The sequence below is a fragment of the Hyperolius riggenbachi genome, chromosome 10 (assembly GCF_040937935.1).
Source record: "Hyperolius riggenbachi isolate aHypRig1 chromosome 10, aHypRig1.pri, whole genome shotgun sequence".
Classification (NCBI taxonomy): Eukaryota; Metazoa; Chordata; class Amphibia; order Anura; family Hyperoliidae; genus Hyperolius; species Hyperolius riggenbachi.
In genome coordinates, this window is record NC_090655.1 from 63,823,238 (window position 1) to 63,845,633 (window position 22,396).

Here is a 22,396-nt window from a genome sequence, read left to right on the forward strand (position 1 = left end):
CCTGCGGTGCGCGTCCTAGAACGCGCACGCTCCTGTTGCCGGGCACTTTCTGCGCATGTGCGTGACGTCATAAGTGACTAAAGAAAAAAGACTAAACTAATCATTAAGGGCCTGAGCCCACTAACGCTGTTGTCCGCAGTTGTGTCTGCTTTTCAGAAACACATCAGTGTTACAGATGCTGAAAAGCAGATAGAACTTCATACAACTGCGCTCAACTGTGTTAGTGGGCTCAGGCCCGAAAAAGGAGTAAACAATGAGTCCATATCTCCAAAGAGCTCAGCAGGTGCTTTGCTTTATACGGAGTCTTCCCTCAAATTTTTAAGTCATATCTGAGATTCAGAAAAACATTCTCTGTCCGTGCCCAACTTATTTTTTCAGTCTGAGTTCTGGACTTTGGACGCGGCGTTTATCTAAGGATGCACATCGCCTTTATTTCTGTTTACCTTCTCTCCTGGGAAGGACATTTTTACATCCAACACACTCCTAGAGCACAAGTATTTCCTACTACTTCCCCTGAGTGTTCCACCTTTGTGACCCCATGTTTCCGTATTACTTTGTCTTCCAGACTGCAGTGCATGCTGGGAAGGCCTATCCTGTCAGGAGAGAAGATGGAACAAGCCCTTGAAAAAGATTTATTCATAAAAGAGCTGGTAACACTTTGTCCGCCAGGCCAGCTGAGACAAAGCGGTAGGGAAGGAGTTTAGTGATAGGTGCAGAAAAGTTGCATTGATTTCATTTCATGGTATGGAGTTGGGGTACATATCCTCTAATAGAAATCATTCTCCCTTCTCACATGTAATGAAATAACCGTACATTTCTTTAACATATTTATAAGGAACCTGCCTGTCTCTGATGATGTTTCCGCTGAGACCCGGGCGGAATCCGTTGCTTCCGGGTCTCGGCGATTGTTCCCAGCTGATGATGCTGCTGCTGAGACACAGGCTGCACATTCTGATAGGCGGAAGGCGTACTGTGCAGATGTAAACAAGTCATCTGACTCTGGTCAGCTGACAGAGCGGGCGTCAGCTGACTTTACAGCTGACACCTAGGTAGGTGTACCGCTGTGTGATTGGATGTGCGGAGTGTGGCCGGCCACTGATTGGATGAAAGTTATAGTTAAATCTGCATAGTGCTCCCAGTCATCGCCTGTGATAAGCATAGCTGTGGCTAGTTGCTGGGTGCGCACTCACATTGTTGTATTACTGGATCTTGACCTTTGGCTTGTATTTGACTATTCTTGTCTGCTGTTATTGACCCTAGCTTTGATTCCTGGATAATCTTGCCTGCTGCCTGGACTGACCTTTGCCTGTTACTGGAAACTCTTGCCTGCCGCCTGGACCGACCTCTGCCTGTTAACTGGATACCCTTGCCTGCCGCCTGGACTGACCTCTGCCTCTTTTACTGGACACTCTTGTCTACTGCCTGGACTGACCGCTGCCTGTTTGCTGGATACTAGTAATAGAGCCTTCCTGTTCCTTCTTCGGCCTCCACGTTCCACCGCTGGCTCCCCCATTAGCACTCCTTGAGCCCGGAACACTTTTGAAGCCTCTCATGGCGGGAGATTTAAATGGAGGATCCTGCAGTGGAAAGAGGGGACCAGGAGAGGAGCAGGAAGGCTCTATAGGACCCAGAGTCTTCCTTCTCCTTAGGAGTATCTGTATTTTTTTTTAATGCTTCAGACTCACTGTAAAGAGAACTTGAGGTGGGCAGATGGGACACAGAGGCATGTTCTCTGCCTCATGACATGCCTCTGTGTCCCCACAACACCGCATTATAACCCTCCACCGCCTCGCTATAGCCCCCCGAGATTAGGGACAATATTTGCTATCTCGGAGGTAAACACAGGGAGAAGGATTCCCTGTTCAAAACGCCCACCAGGGGCGTCCTGCAGGGTTTCCAGAGCTGGCCGTGCCCCCTGACGATTCCCCGCCTCCCTGCATGCTATGAGAGACACACACTCAGTGCAGTGTCATGACCTATAGTTCACGAAAGTGAAAGTGGGCCATTGCAGCCCACGGGAGCGGCGTTTTTTGCGGCTACCTGATCCTCAGAACTCCCCGGATCAGGTAGCGTAGATTTTCTTTTATTTTTTTGAGTCCACCTCGGGCTCTCTTTAAAGAACACCTGTAACTAAAAAAAGTTCCCCTGGGGGTACTCACCTCGAGTGGGGGAAGCCTCCAGATCCTATTGAGGCTTCCCCCATCCTCCTGTGTCCCACAGCGGTCTCACTGTGCCCCTCCGAACAGTGGGGATGTAAATATTTACCTTCCCGACTCCAGCGCAGGCACAGTATAGGCTCTCCGCTCGGAGATAGGTGGAAATAGCCGATGGCTGTTGGACCGCTCTACTGCGCAGGCACAAGTCTCCTGCGCCTGCGTAGTAGAGCGGACCTGACAGAGATCGGCCACCCGCTGGAGCCAGGGAAGGTAACTTAATCAAGCCTTGTCAGGCTTGTCGAGCGAGGTTTGCAGGTCGCTTCGGGGGAGCCAGCCCTGGATTGCCTGCAGCTACAGGGATGGGGGAAGCCTCATTGGGACCCTGAGGCTTCCCCCTCCCAAGGTAAGTACCTCCCAGGGGACGTTTTGTTTTATTACAGGGTCACTTTAAGGATCAGACCATATTTTTCAATTTTCACCATGTGATCTCCGGGATTGGCTCAAAGTGATCACGGTCAGGAGCTAATGAAATCTATACTGCAGCAGCAGCAGCAGCAGCGACTAAAGATTTAACATGCCAGATCTTTAGTGACGTCTGAGCAACCCTTGAGTGTTTTGCTCTCCCCCTACCCCCAGAAGCTGCTTTGTCATTAATTATTATTATTGATTTATCGTGTTGTCCCTCCTGTGTAGTAACAGATGCTTTGCTAGCCTCTAGGTAAGCAAAACGTTTGTACAAGTCGGCCCCAGTGGGCAACAAAATGTTTGTACAATTTGCCCAGTGGGCAACAATCCTTGTATGAGTGCAGGAGGTTTAATAAGGTTTTGTAAAAACAATAAGCAATGAATAGGAAGAGGTAAAAAGCGAACTGATAAGAGTTGGGTACAGTTCAGCACCATACCTCCCAACTTTTTAAAATCACAAAGAGCGACACTTAAGCCACACCCCTATCACACCTCTAGCCACGCCTCTGAAACAACTCTAGTCAAAGATACTATAAAGATTGCATAAGAAAAATATGGATGTTTTATAATTCAGACCACACTGGTCCTGTCTATCCTGACTCATTTTCCTTCATATTAACATTTGCAAATAAGAAACATAACAAACTGAAGGATAGGAATAAAGTTTAAAGGCAATTAAACACAATTTTCAATAGAAAAATACATATATTTACACAAATTCTGTACATCAGTCCTGAAGGAGGGACAGATGAAAGAAAAAAAGGGACAGGGGGATTGGGTTCCCAATGAGGGACTGTCCCTTAAAAAGAGGGACAGTTGGAAGCTATGCAGCACATTCACACCTAGTTTAGCTGCAATCATTAAATATTGAGTTATTCATCATCAATGTCATTATGGGTTCGGTACATAACAAAATATTTGGCCACTTGACCAAAATTGGATGTAAGGTACTTATTTTCCTAATAAAAATTGGGTTCAAAATATCCCACTATATACTATTTCAATGGCAGACTACCATGCTTGATACAGTACCTCTCCTCCATCTGTGCAGTCAAAGCTCCACCCATATTACCATCTACTTGACCTCTACCAAAGCTCCGCCCCAATCTGTGCACTCACGTTTTCCCGCTGTCTGCACAGATCTCCAGACAGTCACGCTTACCACAGAGACCTCTGCGGGGACAGAAAGCGTCAGTACCTGGCGGAGGGGAGCGCAGAAGGAGCAACGCAGAGGAGGCACGTGACGTGACACCCCTCCGCGTGCTCCCTTTTACCTCAGAGCTTCTGGCGGGAAGTCTGTGTGATGTGACCACTGGCCGCGCTGGGCGGTGACTGGAGCGCTCTCTGCAGCGCCTCCATGAGGGGACTCCATATCTAGCATTATCCCGTGCTACTGTATAATGTGGGTTTCTATTATTATAGCATACATATTATATAGCAGTGGTATTACAGTATTAGTGTAATTACCACGTTATTCATATTTGTATTCATTATCAACTGTTAATATTATAAAATACATACTATTCTCATCATCACTATTTACTATTACTGTCCTGTTATTATTGCTCTATTTGTATGACCCTGTTACTGGAATTGTTTTCGTACTCCTCATAGTAATTATTAAATGTTACAAGTTATAACAATAAATAAGAAAAGACAGAGCCTGTCATGACATGCTCTGTCTTATGGTGCCCATACATGGTACAATTTTTTCATTTTTTTTTTCGATTAGATAATTTATTTTGATTATTCCGCGAATATAAAGATTTTTCCAACATGTCTGATGAGAATTATCCAGTTTTTTAAACAAAAAATCTGATTGGACATGTTCGAAAAATCGTTATATTTGATGAAATAATCGAACGAAATGATCTAATAAAAAAAAATTACAAAATTGTACCATGTATGAGCACCATTAATTACAGGACAGGGGTAAAATACTTACCTGGAATTGCAGCCCTGGACATTTTTTCCAATTTCTACCAAGGCTCTGACCACCCCTATCTAGACAGTCGGAACATAATTGGTGGCAGGAAGATCTTCTGATTAGGTCAGATCTGGTAACTATTTAACCTTATCTTTAATAATAAGTCTGGTAATGAGAATCAGTCACATAGGGTGCAGTGTGAGCTAGATAATGGGCTTGATTCACTAATGCCGTGCATACACGGCTCGTTTTATGCGCCGGATCGAGCCAGCGGCTCGATGCCGGCGCATCCCCGCTCGTCCGCGTGTGTGCGCGGATCGATTGCCGCTCGTCCCCGCTGGCACTTCCTTATCACCGCTCGATTCCCTGCCATTGTCCGCCGGCGGGAATCAAGCGGGCGCGGGTCGAGCGGCATGATCGGGCCATCTGAATATTATCAGCTGGTCGATACACAGTACAGAAACGTACCGTGTATCCCCGGCATAAGACAAATAGCAAGCCTTATCAAAGTTAACCAGCCTTATCAGAGTAGCATACGAACCCGTAGGGGCTCAGGGCAGGATGAGTAAAGCTCATGTCATTCCCAATTAGCAGGCATAAGTTTGTAGCGCTCGCTATGCTACTCTAAGAAGGCTTGTTAACTTTGATAAAGCATATTATTTGTCTTATTGAATCAAGCCCAATGTGTGGCAAAGCTATTCATTATTCACCCAGAGTCAATTTTGGCCTTTTTATCCCCACAGCAGTGGTGCTCGGATAATTTCTGCGTTCACAGAAGAGTCATTTTTCCACTATTCGGCTTCGGTATTCAACTCCGTGATCGATTCTCGATCACGGAATTTGGTCACAGGGCATGCCGTGATTACAGATATTCGGCCATGATAACCAATATAGGTACAATTACAATATGTAATGTAAACAAATGGCCAATGGTACTACCATTCGCTGTTTGATTACATTACGTATTGTAATTATTGTTATATTGATTTAGTGGCCTTTAACCAACTGATGGGTTCTAGGCTGGCCTGGGATGGGTGCTAGGCTGAATGGGGATTCCAAATTTTTATTTCTATCCACACACACACTCCCCAGCCAGCCTAGCACCCATCCCCAGCTCCTCAACCAGCCTTGTACCCATCCTCAGCCAGCTTGGAACCCATTCCTTGCTGTCCAACCAGCCTAGCACCAATCCCCAGTTCTCCAAGGCAGCCTAGCACCCATCCCCAGCTCCTCAGCCAGCCTAGTACCCATCCCCAGCCAGACTAGTACCCATCCCCACCTCTCCAGCCAGCCTAGCAACCATCCCCAGGGACGGATCTAGGGGGGAGCAAGCAGGTCTCTTGCCCCAGGCGCAGTTTGTTGAATTCTTAAAAAGGCGGCAAAATTTGGATGGGGAATGGCAGTTTAGGCGCCAAAACCTGACCTTGCCCCAGGCGCAACTTGGGGCAACTTGGTCTAGATCCGTCCCTGACCATCCCCAGCTCTCCAGCCAGCCTAGCACCCATCCCCAGCTCTCCAGCCAGCCTAGCACCAATCCCCAGCTCCCCAGCCAGCCTAGCACCCATTCCCAGCTTCCCAGCCCAGCCTAGCACCCATCCCCACCGCCTAAGCCAGCCTAGTATCCATCCCCAGCCAGCCTAGCACCCATATTCAGCTCTCCAGCCAGACTAGCACCAATTCCCAGCTCCCCAGCCAGCCTAGCACCCATCCCCAGCCAGCCTAGCACCCATCCCCAGCTATCCAGCCAGACTATCACCCATTCCCAGCTCCTTAGCCAGCCTAGTACCCATCCCCAGCTCCCCAGCCAGCCTAGCACCCATCTCCAGACAGCCTAGTAGTACCTATCCCGATCTCACCAGCCAGCGGAGTACACATCTCCAGCTCTTCAGCCAGCTTAGAACCCATCCCTTGCTTCCCAGCCATTCTAACAACAATCTCCAGCTCTCCAAGGCAGCCTAGCACCCACATCCAGCTCCCCAGCCAGCCTACCACCCATCCACAGTTCCCCATGCAGCCTAACACCCATCCTTAGCCAGTCTGGCACACACCCTAAGCTCCCCAGCCAGCCTGTAGCTATCCCTAGCTCCCCAACCAGCCTCTACCTATCCCTAGCTCCCCATCAAACCTAGCACCGATCCCCAGCCAGTCTGGAGGCTCCAGCCTGAGCCCCCTCCGGCTCCAGTCCATGCTCGACTGACCTAATTGCCCCTGGGGCCATCAGGCCCTTGCAGGTTACCTTAATTTGACATTTGGCAAGCTTCATGTCAGTGCAGAAATTCATTACAAAAATGAAAACGGCATAGTACAGTAAAGCATGCTGAAGACAAAAACCTAAGCAATAAAAGGGAGGTTGGTGCAAAATATAAGGTGCATAAAACAAAATTGGAAGATCTGAGTATTTGTAAATGACACACTGCTCAGAACACAAACAGCTAGACTTCTGGAGACCTTTCCTTCACCACCACCAAAATGAGCATGGAACGGCGGGCATGACATGCGGGGCCTTCTTCAGGTGCGGGGCCCCACTTGCCCCCCCCCCCCCCCGAACCTCCCCCCCCCGTGAGTGCATGCACGGGGAAGCTCACTGATTCTATCTACTACTGCTTTGACTGTATACTTGTATTTAGCTAGCCAGTGAGTGATTATTAAGTTAAATTTGGGGGATTGTAGCATGTATGGGGGCTTTAAGAATAGCTTAAACGCTATTCCGTGATTAGGCGTGATTGCCTCATTCACAGAAAAAGTCAAATTTGTGAGGTTGTCTCAAATCCGGAAAATCAAAACAAAAAAAAAAACCTTAACATACTGTATATATATGTTAGTCTTGAGGACCTTCCTACTTCCAGTGAAGCAGGCAGTTTTGGTGCATGGCGCCTCTACAGCAGAAATGCTATAATGTGCGTGGGACATGTAAGGGTAATTCGAGGACCCCAAGTTACTTCTCCCTCCGAGTTGCTACGACTCGAAGGAGGAATAGTATTTAATGCTACCAGGAGTTTGAATGTCAGTAGTCTGAGCTCATCTCACCCAGGGCCCAGCTCACTGACGTCATAACTATATGTACGCACCCCCAGTCCTGCAGAGGAGAGACATGTTTGATCTGATGTGTCTAAACAAGGAAGTGGCAGCTCGGTGGCATTGAGGTTAGCAATCAGCAACGATCCACAAGGACTCGACCCTCCAAAGTGAATTACAGCGAAATATTTATTTTTATATAGCGGTGTTACAGCACACTGCTTTTTAGTGTGCTGTAACACCGCTATATAAAAATAAATATTTCGCTGTAATTCACTTTGGAGGGTCGAGTCCTTGTGGATCGTTGCTGATTGTTTGGACTATATGTGAGGTGTGATGGGCCTCTGACCGCATTGGACTCCCCGTGTAACACAAAGACTCCTCTGTGGCTGGCAGGTACGCTTTGCTCTTGGCATTGAGGTTAGCACTCAGGTCAACATCTGCAAAGAGTTTGTATGTTCTCCCTGTGTCTGTGTAGGTTTCCTCCGGACACTGGTTTCCTCCCAAATCCCAAAAAACATACAGATAAGTTAATTGGCTTCCCCCTAAATTGGCCCTAGAATATGATACATGCACGACTACACGATACACACATAGACATATGACTATGGTAGGGATCAGATTGTGAGCCCCTCTGAGGGACAGTTAGTGACAAGACAATATACTCTGTACAGCGCTGCGTAATATATAAATACTTAAAGGGTAACTGTCAGGCTGCAAAAGCTAATTTAAACCTCTATTATCCTGTGTTAAACAGTTTAGAAGGAAGCCAAAAAGGCAATACTGAAGTTAAAAATCTCTCTTACTTTGATATTTGCTGAACAGCAAGCCTCTTTATTCCCAAGCTCCTAAGGAGGCCAGCAGGCCGCATAACAGATACTGCAAAGCATGCTGGGGCTGCTTCTTCTCCCCACTGCACTCCCTTGGTCCTCCCCTTCATTTCCCTATCCTGCCCTAAGGCTGCTTTCACAGTGGGAAGTTACAGGCTCATGTTACAGCAGCTTGTAACTTGCAGCCCAACTCACAGCAATGAAAAATCAATGTGCTGTTCACAGGGCACATGTTCCGTTAGAGTAGGTATTGTTCCTAGCCACATGGCTAATTAATATTCACTGCACAGTAGTGTTGTCCGGATCATGAACGATTAGGATCTTTGATCCTGATCTTTTTTGTGAGTCGAATCATCAGGAAGCATGGTAAGGGAGGATATTACATCACAATTGGCTTCATACAAGACAGACAAACATGGAACCTGCCATGAGCTGTCAGGAGCATCAATCTCTGCAAATACTATTTAAAAATTCTGTGAAATCCAAACGTGGACATTGAAATGCATATGTAATGTAAGTACAGCCAATATTTAGCTACTGATATGTGTTTTTTTTTTCTCTGAGACCCTATACCAGGCATGGGCAAACTTGGCCCTCCAGCTGTTACGGAACTACAAGTCCCACAATGCATTTGCCTATATGAGTCATGACTGTGGCTGTCAGACTCCTGCAATGCATTGTGGGACTTGTAGTTCCTTAATAGCTGGAGGGCCAAGTTTGTCCATGCCTGCCCTATACCTAACAGCTCCTCTTTAAATAAAAATAAATAAATAAGTGGGTGGCAGTTTTAATAATTAATACCTCTGCCCAAAGGAGCAGGGCCCTGGGGAGGCAATATAAAGAGAAAATGCAGTACTGGGGAGGAATGTGGAACTGATATGGGGGCTAGTATTGGGAAGGAGGGCAATGTGGCGCTACAGTGGGGTTAGTGCTTGGGTTGGGACAGACCATTTCAATGATTGCACAGGGGCTTATTGTATTATTTGTGTGCCAACAGCAAGGCCAGATTAGACATCTAGGAGTGCAGGTAGTTACCCGAAGCTTAGCCAAGCCAAGAGGTTATTTTTTACTATAAAAATGATAGATTAGAAGTCAGCTCCACTTTTAACGGAGCAGTTGGCATTCATATCATTACACTGACTTACCTGTATTATGCTTTCTTTGATCTCTCCTCTGATCCTATCCATTTTCTTCACAGTGATTGAACAAAACGGCTGCCTTGCATGGTTCTTAATTTTTATTATAATAGGCATAATTACTCCCAGAATCCAAATATTCTTGACAGTATTCTCACAGAGGGGAGGATCCCACTACCTTGTGGAATGCATGTGTCAGTGCAGTAGAAGTGCAAAGTGAGCAAAAAGGTTTCACCTCCTGCTTTGTGCAGCCTTATAAACCACTGAGACAACACTAGAGAGGGGAATTCTTATTACCTTCAGCACTAAGCCATATACTGTTCCAACAAATCTTTCACATTTTTTTACAGTACAGTAGCTTTAGACTGAAGTTGGAAGATAATATTTAACGGCATTCAGTTACAAAAAACCCCCCAAAAAACTGATTATATATATATAATGTAGGTTTTATATACTGACATGGAGTAACCCACTTCTATGTCTCATACTTTTTCAGCTTGGAGAATAATTGTGGAATGGACCACAGCATACATCTCTAGATTGAGATATTTGATGTCACCATCTCTACATTATCCACAGTCGAGTAAAAGGACAATGCAGAGTAAGTTTTATCCATGAAAGTGCAATACAAAGTATGTATTATCCATAAAAGTACAATGCAAAGTAGGTTTTTATCCATAAACGTACAATGCAAAGTCCATAAAAGTACAATGCAAAGTACGTATTGTTCATGTATATAAGTGGAAAAATAACTTAAAGCTATACCAGCATTGTCATCCAAGATTCTTGCAAGGTTAAAAAACAAGGCAACGGACCACACAGGAACATATGTAAGAAATAATGTGCTTTCTTGATGAGCTGAGCATGTAAAAGTATTGTTTGTGGATTAAGTTAATGCAGCCCTTGTTCTTGTTTGCATTTGCCTCCTACAATTCTAGTTGCGTTCGTCAGAAAGTCCAAATGGCAGCACAGCAGGGCCGGTTTAAGCAACAATGGGGCCCCAGGGCAAAATAAACCTGAGCAGCCTGGGTAGAAGCGCTATTCAGCGCGAAACGGCTGTCAGGCATCCTGTGCCCAGCACCCACCACCACCTACGCCTCCTCTCACCAGGGTATGTGTTTTTCCATGCTATTTTGGCAAGATATTGCACGTCTGCACTTTATCCATGCTATAATAAACCGAACACTTGCAGCAGTGCCAACTTTCTTGCTTTCCTTTGTTTGCTTGCAAAATAAACCTGGGGGGCCCCCCCAACAGATACCCCGGAGCAAAAATTGGCATTAAGGGACCTTTTTTGCAGCTGGTATAGTCAGGGTTTGAAGCCCCAATCAGTCGGAGCTCCACATTCTGGTTACCCCAACCTGCTTGGGGGACAAGGTTAAAAAGTTTCAGATGGGGGGACCCCACATAATTTTTAAAGAAAAAATTCCCACACTCTAAACATAAAATTTTTTGGGGGGAAAACAGGAAAAAAATGCCAGGGATCTTCATACAGCCATATTGTGGCTGTATAGCGATCCCTGGCCAAAGCGCTGCGGCTGCGTATGGACCCCCTGGAAACCCCGTCAGGAAATGTATTGCTCTTTCTTTTGATACATGTAAAATTACACTACCGTTAGGTACTAGAAGTGACATTTACCGCATTTAAAAGTATACTTTTTTCCTTCCAAACTTTAAAATCGATTTTCTCAAAAACTATAAGGTCTTTTTGAAAAATTGTTTTTTCCTCTTATTCCCAATGATCTCCTTAACCTATCCTGCAAATTTAGGGTTTCTAGAATTTAAGGTGGATTTGCTATTAACCATTAAAATCGGCTGGTTTTTAAATGTGTATTTTTTTTCCTTTGAAAAAAAATACATTGATTTGAACATTTTTTTTCCTCTTGTAGCCACTGGGGGCCCCTACAAGCTCTGGGGCCCTGGGGCAGCTTACTCCTTTGCCTCTATGGTAGCGCCGGCCCTGCAGCACAGACATCATTTTTTGTATCTAAAAGAGAAACTGAGGTGGAATTAAAGCATTAAAAAAAAAAACATACTCCTTGAGCCCAACGATCTGCTTCTTAACGTTCTATGTCGCTCCATTTGTCCACCGGGTCGCAACAAATATTTGAGTATTTTCTTTCACAATGGCCAGGAACCCGAATGTACTTTTGGGTCACAGCAAATGTATGAGAGTGGTGCACGAGAGGGCCTGAGCTCCGGATATGCTCAGTAGGTCCTCTCATGCATTTTTTTTCTCTGAAAGGCGGGAAAAGTGCGCGTTCTCAACGCCAGAGTAGGTGTTGTGCAGGAGTGCCTTTCCTGCAAATGATGCCACTTCCTATTTCAGGCTACCAACCAGGGGCGTTGCAAGCCCCAAAGATCAGTGGCATGTGCCCTGGATCTATTCTGGTCTGCCCCAGATGTCCACCAGGCAGAGGCAGGCGGCAGTACCCATCTCTGGCCACTTGGTCTCCAGATTCTGCAGATATCTCCTCTGGGCTTCTTGACGTTTCTGAGAATTAATCAGACAGAGCTGCTAGCATCTGATTCTCAGATGCCAGCTACAGAGGATCTCTCCAGACTTGGAGAGTAGATGGAGGATACGAGTAGTTCCTCCCGCTGTGCATCCAGCATGTCACTACAACACCCAGCATGCCCCATAGAGGCACCACAGCACCCAGCATGGCCCCACACAGCACCCAGCATGCACTTTTTTTTATTAATGGAGAGGGGGGCTTCACCCAATATTTTTCTGGGCAGGTCTACTTAGAAGGCTGTTAAGTTTATGTAAATTTTGCTCCACCCATGACCACACCCACATTCTGGTGCATGGCCACACCCATTTTCGTCTGGAGTGCACAAAAGTGCCCCGGATGTCTTATGATCCTAGCAACACCCCTTCTACTGACACACTGCTTGTCAGCAATTTGAATGGGGGAGGCCACTGCAGAGGCCAGTGGGGACTGAGAGCGCGCCAAGAGGACACAGAGATATGAGATGGGGAAGGGTACATGCCTCTGTGTCTCATTTGTTAGATGATATTCACCTTGGGTAGACTTTAAAGCAAACCTGTAAAGAGGAAGGAGATAAAAACTGGATACTTACCTTGGTAGTTAAAAAGCCTCTGGATGATGCAGAGGCTGTCTAGATCCTCTTCTTGCCCTCGGTTGCTGCCCAGGACCTTCTTGTTTTTGTGGCCGCGCTCCCATCTGATTATGTGCTTCTCTATACTGAGCATGACAAAGAGGATCTTTAACCCAGTATTGAATTTCATCAGTAGCTGATACCCCCTTTCCAACAAGAAATCTTTACCTTTTCACAAATAGATCATTAGAATCCTCTTCCTCTATAACGTTATAACTACCAGGCTGGTTTTCTTGTTGAAAACTAGATCAGGGGGTCTGTGTCCTAATGACTTTCAGGGCGTAGGTCCACCCCTTCCTGCTGAAAACCGCCATCTGTCTTCTCCATCTCCAGTACAGAAAACAGATGGGGGTTGAAGCTTAATGAGAGGAGCGCGAGTTATGCGCATGCTACGTGCAGTAGTGCAGCGTAGCGTGCGCTGCTAACTTACTCGCAATCCTACGTAAAGGCCGCTCCACTTAACCCACCCTGAGCCCTGGCGGGTCCAGTGGCTTTAATGGCCGTGATCCCCACACCTAGATTGGCCCAATAGTTTGGCTGCTGGGCCACTCACGGTGTGGGGATCACGGCAGGGACCTACACTCCAGAATTCATTAGGCTACAACTTAATGAATCAACCCGATGGTGTTTTTCAGGCGTACGTGTTGTTGCGCCACCAGTGAGTTGGGTGCAGGGTTAGCTGAATCACCTCTCACATTGCTGCTGCTCAAATCCCCGGGAGCGTTAAATACTTTTTCCCCTCCAAGATGTAATTCGGGGTACCGGAACCCCAAATTACTCCTACGCACCCCGCACACTATAACATTAGCGCTTCAGCGGTGTCTAGTTTGATCACTTGGCACTGAGTTTCCTGCGCTGAAAGCACCTTCTTTGGTTTTTCAGCGGGGGGGGGTCTATGTGTTGGATGTCCGAGGGACACAGATCCCCAGGACTATTTTACAACAAGAAAACTAGCCACATATAAATAGCCTTATAGGAGAGGATCTGGAAAAGTTGTATTCTTGACTGGATATGGACTTTAAAATCTCTGGGAAATCAGATTACTTTTTTTTCACCTGCTTGTTGTCTTTGGGGTCTCTCCCATTCCCCATTCCATAAGCCATTCAGAATCGCTTGTGGATGGCCACAGGCACTTGCTGAAGAGGATTCGACTGATGTGCCAGTTCTGACTGTCCATAAACAGGAGGGACCCCAAACACAATGAACAGCCTGAGAGGTGTCAGGGGTGAGATTTCTAAGTGATTATTAGCGTACATTAAATCTTTTTTTTTTACTTTGCTTCAGGTGTGCTTTAATTGATAGCAAAGGCAAGTAATCAGGGTGAGTATAGGTACATTCAAAGGTAACCTGAATCTCTCACCTAAACCCAACCTAATACATTTACACTAACCCCTGCTGTCTAAAGGCGCGTACACACGCCATACTGCCGCAAAGGCCGGGTCCGTCAGACCCTCCCGCTGGGCGGACTTTCAGCCGACAGTAGCATGTGTGTACGTGAGAAACAGCCTTATCAGTCAGCCGACAACGTGTACACATGAGCTACTGTCGGCTGAAAGTCTGCCCAGCAGTAGGGTCTGATGGACCTGTCGTTTGCGGCGGTATGGCGTCTGTACGCGCCATAAGAAATGTGAGTTTACCTTATGGCTAGCTGCACCCCTTTGATGTTTTGTGAATGCATTTTGTTTTTATTCAGATGTTAGTGCTGTAGTGCATGGTTTAGCATAAGTTTAGAATACAAGGTGTGTATTTTCCTCTAGGGGGCTTTGCATGCCTCTATTGGTAGTCATTCTCTGCCATCTCTCTGATGATGTTAAGAAACTATGTAAACTATTTAATGGCCAGTTGCTCCCAGGTTCACACTATGCTTATTTGGTAATTAGGTAGAAGTTAGGGTCCATTCCCTAAGGATGGTCTTATTGCGGTGGAAGAGTCCAGTACAGAAACACTCTGCATGCATATTGTTATGTGGAAGCCAACTTTCTCCACTAATGGCAATTTGGTGCTTCTGTCTTGAATGCAAGATGTGTATCCTGCCTATAAATGAGGCTCTGCACACCTATACTCATTGTCATTTAGATGCAGCCTGTCTTGGGAAGCCCTGCCATCTCTCCACTGCTATTTACACTAACCTAAAATCCTCCAACCACCCTAACCTCAACTTTTCTTGGCCATGCTAAGCCCCATATTTATTGATGCCCCTTGGGATGGAGCGTCCTGATGATTACTTCAAGCATCTCAAGTCCAACCCATCTAGACCACAATTTTGATGCTTCAAGACCAAGACCAGATTTCTACAATGGTTACAGAAACCCATGAATGGAGCCGCTTTGCAGGCACCATGATGAAGCTGTTTGGCATACTTCCTTGTTATCACCAGTTCTCCTACAAGATTACTTTAAAGGAATATTCTTACAAAGCATATTACAGAATGGCTGCTTTTACATACAGTATATCCCCCCACCCTCATTATTACCCCTACACCAGCCGGCATGCTAATTTTCAGGGTGTCCCAAAACAACAGTTTGAGAAATAATCCCTGTTTCCACTGGCAGTCATGCCAGACATTGTTCTCCGACTTATTTATTTATGAAGTCTGAAGGTTAGCGCCTACCTGCTGAGATTAATTAGCCTGGCTCTTTGTGTCCTGCGCAAGTCTGTCTGATTAAACGTACACATCTATTTCGCTCCTTTTCATGCTGCCTTTCACACCATTTCTGCTCCGCTGATTAATATTGAAGCTGTACGTTTTCATTTACAGCAATTTTGTTTTAAATTTGTATTTGTCCACATTGCCGGCCTTTAGTATGCAAATCGAGGCGATAAGTTTCAGACAACTATTTCAGCAGGCGGGTGAGGAGAGATTTTCACCCCCGCTGTCCCCCCCCACGGCTAGGGAATGTGGCTCCAAGATGTTTATGCACCACTTAAATATTTTAAGAGACCGCCACAATTATTTATTGTCATTTTTGCATGTGTGTGTTTGTGTTAGATGGATGTTAACTCCTCCTGTGCTGGCTTAGCCCTGTTCGCACCGTGGGCCTCTGGAGGGGCCGTTACCCCAAGGCTGTGCGTTCAAGGACACTTTGTCAATAGTTATTATTGATCTAGTGGCTTGGAAATAGATAAAGAGTATGTTAATTAGCAGAAGCAAATATCAGGACTGGCCTCAAATCCATTCACGATGCATTATTGGGAGGTTGCTTGCTAATCGTACATTCTTTTTGATTTTATTTGCTCTGTTTATTGTAATTTTCTGTAAATTCAACACAAGACATTCAAACTCCATGTGGTATTTAGTGTAAATAAAAGGACATAATAGTCAGTCATTGTATTGGTTAAAAATAAATTGGTATTTGTAGAGCTTTATGCAGACGTTCCGTGGCCCAGTATTCTGTTCATGACTGTTTGATAAAGCGTTCAGGTTTAGAATTTCTTGCCTGATCGTTATTGTATTTTGCCTAGATACGGTCCTGTGGGAGGTCTTCTGTTCCTTTTCCTTATACCCTTCACCATAGGAGAATGGGCAGGATCCAGTTGACTTTTTCTCCTAAGTGATATTTTCACATTCTGAAATAAATGACTTTTAAGCCAACAGCAAGCAAAAAAAAAGTGCTTTGTGTTACTTTTTCAATTGTATAGTGCAAAAGTTATTTTAAAGTGGACCGGAACTCTTGCACAGGACGGAAGGAAAACAGAGAGAAATGCACCTTGTATGTATTTAGAGAGTTTAGCCTGTCTAATCTTTGTCAAATCACAAGGGTAATTTGATCCCTCACCTGTGTCAGCTGACAGCTGCTACGGCAGAGAGACTGATTAGAAAGCACAGGATGTTAGCAGTATGTCTGCTTCCATAAAAGCAGGAAGTAGATACACTGCAGATTTATGGCAGGATTCTTATCAGCTGTAAGACATATTTTTTTTCTCTTTGAAGGTTATTATGCTGTTGTGTATCTTTTAGAGCAGAGAGGAAGTTCTGAGTATGATTAGAAGGCCCGCTTTAAACAGCAGATGCAAAAATATCTCCTAAGAGAAAACAGGAGAAAACGTGGAATGGGCCAGATGTGTTTGCTCAGCTGTGTTGAATGTGTATACGTTGAAGGTGAAAAAAGATCTTTGGTAGTTGCTGCAGCCACTAGGACGCGCTCTATAGGCAGTAGCAGTGTTAGGGAGACTTGCCTAAGGCCTCCTACTGAATAGGTGCTGGCTTACTGAACAGGCAGAGATTTTAGTCAGTCAGAGCCAAGCCTTTGGGGCACTTGTAACATTCAATACAAATAGTGCAAATTTCACAAAAACCAACAGTTAACCCAAACCAATGAGACAAACGCTAGGGAATCTTTTTGGATGGCTTTACCGAGTTTGTAGTAAACAAAGGGCAAATCTGACATTTTGCCCTTTTAATTGAGAATCCCCCTTTCCCCGTCATGACTTTATAAAAAAAAAAAAAAAAAAAAAAAAAAATGAAAATGAGAAAATTAAAACGCCCTGTGACCACAATCCTAAAGTACTGGGCGGGCGCACATGGTTGAAGTGGCTCTCGTAGGCCTGTTTTGGTCAAGGTAAGTCACCTATAGAAATGCGCCTCTTGCTGCAGCAGAAGCACATAATGCTAATGATTATGCACAACATAAAGTACAAGGTCAAGCATATTAAATATACATATGAATGTAGCAAGTGCTTATGTCTAGAGCCTGCTATACACTCGCCACCCTCGCTTTGCATGTGACAGGTATTTGTGAGGGGGAAAAAAAACCTTTCCTCTTTTTCTTTAGTGTAAATCAGGTGCTATTCTGTTCATGAAAAATGGTTTAAGTTCAAGTGTGCGCTTCACGGCTGCCGCAGAAGACGCCACAGAGGCCGTTGTTTTAATGCCACTTCACAATCCCAAGGTCCCTTCTTTTCATGTGAGAAATAAAGGCCTACAAACTTTCCACTGTCACTACCTGTTCTGCCAGGCATCATTTTAGATCTATGCCACCTCCAGCGACAAAAAGCTGAGTGGAAAATCTGGAGGCCGGCGACCCCTCCCTTCTCTCAATTAGCATTCAGGGGGAATCTCTAGGTTTGACCTTGACACTCGGGGGTCTGTTTATGAAGTTTAGGAAAATACAGGATGTTAGGCTGGTGTAATTTCAGAACCGCATATGCTACTTACTGTAAAAGCTGGCAAATACATCTTGCCCAGTAAATTTGAATGGAATACTAGATTCTTTCCCAAGACAATGACAGGTCTTTTCTAAACTCTGTACACATGATAGCTGAAACTCTGCCAAGGTGGCCATTAATGACCGCCTTTTGCGAGAATGTAGCGTATGTTCAGCAGCCACGGCTCCTCCTGACTGCACAGCCAGTGACCCATCCTGGTGGATCACTTTGACAGAGCAATGGCTGAGAGCATTCTTCTCATCAATTACCCCGCCCTCCACATGATGTCACTCCTGCGCCACCCCTGCTCACAAAGTAGCTACGCTTCTGCACAGCCTTGGGGTGCCGGGAGGATCCTTGACATTGATTGAGGGTGTGTACGGGCCTTAAAGAGAAACTCCGACCAAGAATTGAACTTTATCCCCATCAGTAGCTGATACCCCCTTTTACATGAGAAATCTATTCCTTTTCACAAACAGACCATCAGGGGGTGCTGTATGACTGATATTGTGGTGAAACCCCTCCCACAAGAAACTCTTGAGTACCTACTCCTGGCAGTTTCCTGTCTGGGAACCTTGCTACATTGTGGGAAATAGCTGTTTACAGGAGTTTCCAACTGCCAAAAAAACATGCAGCAGCTACATCACCTGCCAACAGTAAAAATGTCACCATGTAATAAATGTCAGAATGTTAATCAGGGATTTAAAAGATTTTACAACACTGACTAAATCATTTATACATAATTATTGTAAAAATGAAGCTCTTTTTTATTGCATTATTTTCACTAGAGTTCCTCTTTAAAGGACAATTGACCTGAGAGGGATAAAAGCTGGCCAATTTTACTACGGCCAGATACAAGGTAGAGAGGAGAGATATATAGGTAGAGAGGAGCCTCTGGATCCTCCAGAGGATTCCTGTGTCCTCCTCCCCCCTAGCGCCACCTCTGAAAGATCTTGGCTGTACTCCTCCTTATGCATCAGTGTGGTCAGGGTGCACCCACATGAGCTAGTGGGCTCCAGCTTACTGCGCAGGTGCACCCAAACTTGCGCGGGCGCAGTACAGTTCTTTCGGGAGTCCACTGGCAGCAACATTGAGGGACAAAAGGACGTGAGGAGCTTCTGCAGGATCCAGAGAGTTCCCTCTGCCTAGGTCGGTATGTTTTTTTTTTTTTTTTTTCTTGCAGGTTTCAGTTTGGGTACACTGTAAAGATGCCCATTTTCTATTAGACCAGGCAACCATGAATAGCTGTTTATAGCTTTCCTGCTTTTCAAATTGCACCACAGGATATGAGATCAGATTGTTGCAGGAATTTCATCTAACACTGATCACACTACTGCCGCCATTAGCTTGTATTGATTGAAGCAGTAAAAAGCTAGGCTTAAAACTGAGGTGACTTCTCCTTGTTATGTGCATAGCCTCTGACATCACTAAATAAATAAAAGTTTGGTTTTACAGCTGAAATGTACATTTAACGTGCATTGTTTACAACTTACCTACGGTGATGACAATAGTACACTAATTGATAATGAACAGCCCAAGATCCTCATTTTTGCATGCAAGCTTAAAGTATACCTTTTTGAAAAGCTTCCTATCTTAGGGTGCATTCACACATCAGACTATAGTCTTTGGAAACTGAAAGATCACAGACCAATCTTACCACCCTTCATGTAGTATGAGAACCATACCTACACAGTCTATTCTATGGAGCTGCACTCCCCATCAGAAAAAAATCTTTGCAAGATGCTGCACACACAGATGCTGTACAGAGAAAAAAGATCAGTATCTGCAAAAGATCTGTTCCTACCAAAAATCCATCCCTGCAAATTGCAATGATAGTCTATGAGATCTGCAGATCATCGTACACACATGATTTAACTGACATTCATCTGCAGATCAAGCAATCATCCACAGATCTGAAAATCCATCCTGGTGGATCTGATCTGCAGATGAATGTCAGTTAAACAAGGTGTGTATGATGATCTGCAGATCTCATAGACTATCATTGCAATTTGCAGGAATGGATTTTTGGCAGGAACAGATCTTTTGCAGATACTGATCTTTTCTGTCTGTACAGCATCTGTGTGTGCAGCATCTTGCAAAGATTTTTTTCTGATGTGGAGTTCAGCTCCATAGAAAAGACTGTGTAGAGTATGGCGTCATACTACATGAAGGGTGGTAAGATTGGTCTGTGATCTTTCAGTTTCCAAAGACTATAGTCTGATGTGTGTATGCACCTTTAGAAGAGGGGTAGTGCAGCGGCTTTCCACCAGCACTGGATCCCTCTGAAAATATTCTGCAAGCCTGTGGCCATGCTCCCATTTGTATACGAGCGAGGCAGTTCTCAGGGCCGTATCATGCCATTTTTAGCACCCAAGCAAGGCATAAGTTGTCTCCCTATCCCAATCTGGAAGAACATAAACTACATCAATTAGTTTTTTGGGCACCAATATGATAGTTTACATGGAAATAATGATTCTCAAAATAAGTTTGTAAAGTATGCACAAATAATTACCAGACCATATACATCTCACTGGCCCAAACTCACTGAACACACATTACAGACCGCACCTATAACGATTTTGAGGGGTGTGTATCCACTTTATAATTAATTATACAATTTATGTACAGCTTGGGTCTTAGGTGTAAAAATTACCATCTAATTCTTTCCTCACGTACTACTGTCGGCAGAACGACCGCCCCGCAGGAGGGTCTGATGGAGCCGTCGTTTGTAACAATATGACGTGTGTACGCACCTTTAACCTCGTTGTATTGTGGGAAATAACAGCTGTTTCCAACTGCTAAGCAAGCAGCACCCCCCTTTGTGCATATACCGGTGTGTGTGTGTGTGTGTGTGTGTATGTATATACAGTATATACAGTGGTGTAAAAAAACTATTTGCCCCCTTCCTGATTTCTTATTCTTTTGCATGTTTGTCACACTTAAATTTTTCTGCTCATCAAAAACCGTTAACTATTAGTCAAAGATAACATAATTGAACACAAAATGCAAATTTAAATGATGGTTTTTATTATTTAGTGAGAAAAAACAACTCAAAACCTACATGGCCCTGTGTGAAAAAGAAATTGCCCCCTGAACCTAATAACTGGTTGGGCCACCCTTAGCAGCAATAACTGCAATCAAGAGTTTGCGATAACTTGCAACGCTTCTTTTACAGCGCTCTGGAGGAATTTTGGCCCACTCATCTTTGCAGAATTGTTGTAATTCAGCTTTATTTGAGGGTTTTCTAGCATGAACCACCTTTTTAAGGTCATGCCACAACATCTCAATAGGATCCAGGTCAGGACTTTGACTAGGCAACTCCAAAGTCTTCATTTTGTTTTTCTTCAGCCATTCAGAGGTGTATTTGCTGGGGTGTTTTGGGTCATTGTCCTGCTGCAGCACCCAAGATCGCTTCAGCTTGAGTTGACGAACAGATGGCCGGACATTCTCCTTTAGGATTTTTTGGTAGACAGTAGAATTCACAGAATCTATCACAGCAAGCCTTCCAGGTCCTGAAGCAGCAAAACAACCCCAGACCATCACACTACCACCACCATATTTTACTGTTGGTATGATGTTCTTTTGCTGAAATGCTGTGTTACTTCTACGCCAGATGTAACGGGACACGCACCTTCCAAAAAGTTCAACTTTAGTCTCATCGGTCCATAAGGTATTTTCCCAAAAGTCTTGGCAATCATTGAGATGTTTTTTAGCAAGATTGAGATGAGCCTTAATGTTCTTTTTGCTTAAAAGTGGTTTGCGCCTTGGATATCTGCCATGCAGGCCGTTTTTGCCCAGTCTCTTTCTTATGGTGAAGTCTCGAACACTGACCTTAATTGAGGCAAGTGAGTCCCGCAGTTCTTTAGATGTTGTCCTGGGGTCTTTTGTGGCCTCTCGGATGAGTTTTCTCTGCGCTCTTGGGGTAATTTTGGTCGGCAGGCCTCTCCTGGGAAGGTTCATCACTGGTCCATATTTTTGCCATTTGTGGATAATGGCTCTCACTGTGCTTCGCTGGAGTCCCAAAGCTTTAGAAATGGCTTTATAACCTTTACCAGACTGATAGATCTCAATTACAGTACTTTTGTTCTCATTTGTTCCTGAATTTCTTTGGATCTTGGCATGATGTCTAGCTTTTGAGGTGCTTTTAGTCTACTTCTCTGTGTCAGGTGTGGCAGTAATCAGGCCTGGGGGTGACTACAGAAATTGAACTCAGGTGTGATAAACCACAGTTAAGTTATTTTTTAACAAGGGGGGGGAAATCACTTTTTCACACAGGGCCATGTAGATTTGGAGTTTTTTTTCTCACTAAATAATAAAAACCATCATTTAAAACTGCATTTTGTGTTCAATTATGTTATCTTTGACTAATAGTTAACGGTTTTTGATGGGCAGAAACATTTAAGTGCGACAGACATGCAAAAGAATAAGAAATCAGGAAGGGGGCAAATAGTTTTTCACACCACTGTATATATATATGTTTGTAGATAATGGCAGTTGGTGCTGTTTTTTTGTGTTTTTTGTGTTTTTTTGTCTGATAACTTGTAGGCTCATTGTGGATCAAACAACTTGAATGAATTACATGGAGAAAAATCGATC

The 22,396-nt window shown here is 44.6% G+C and overlaps 1 protein-coding gene across 2 annotated transcripts in view; it reads left to right on the forward strand.

Annotated features, from left to right (window-relative positions):
- The first annotated feature begins 3,749 nt into the window (after nucleotides 1–3,749).
- TCF7L2 (transcription factor 7 like 2) overlaps nucleotides 3,750–22,396 on the forward strand; it is a 774,578-nt gene continuing 755,931 nt past the window's right edge. Inside the window, exons 1-3 of one of the 2 annotated variants that reach the window (XM_068255163.1) lie at nucleotides 3,750–4,023; nucleotides 10,026–10,130; nucleotides 13,940–13,975. The gene's annotated coding sequence lies outside the window, so the exon portion shown is untranslated. The remainder of the gene's footprint in view (nucleotides 4,024–10,025; nucleotides 10,131–13,939; nucleotides 13,976–22,396) is intronic. The other variant, XM_068255162.1, reaches the window with a different exon arrangement.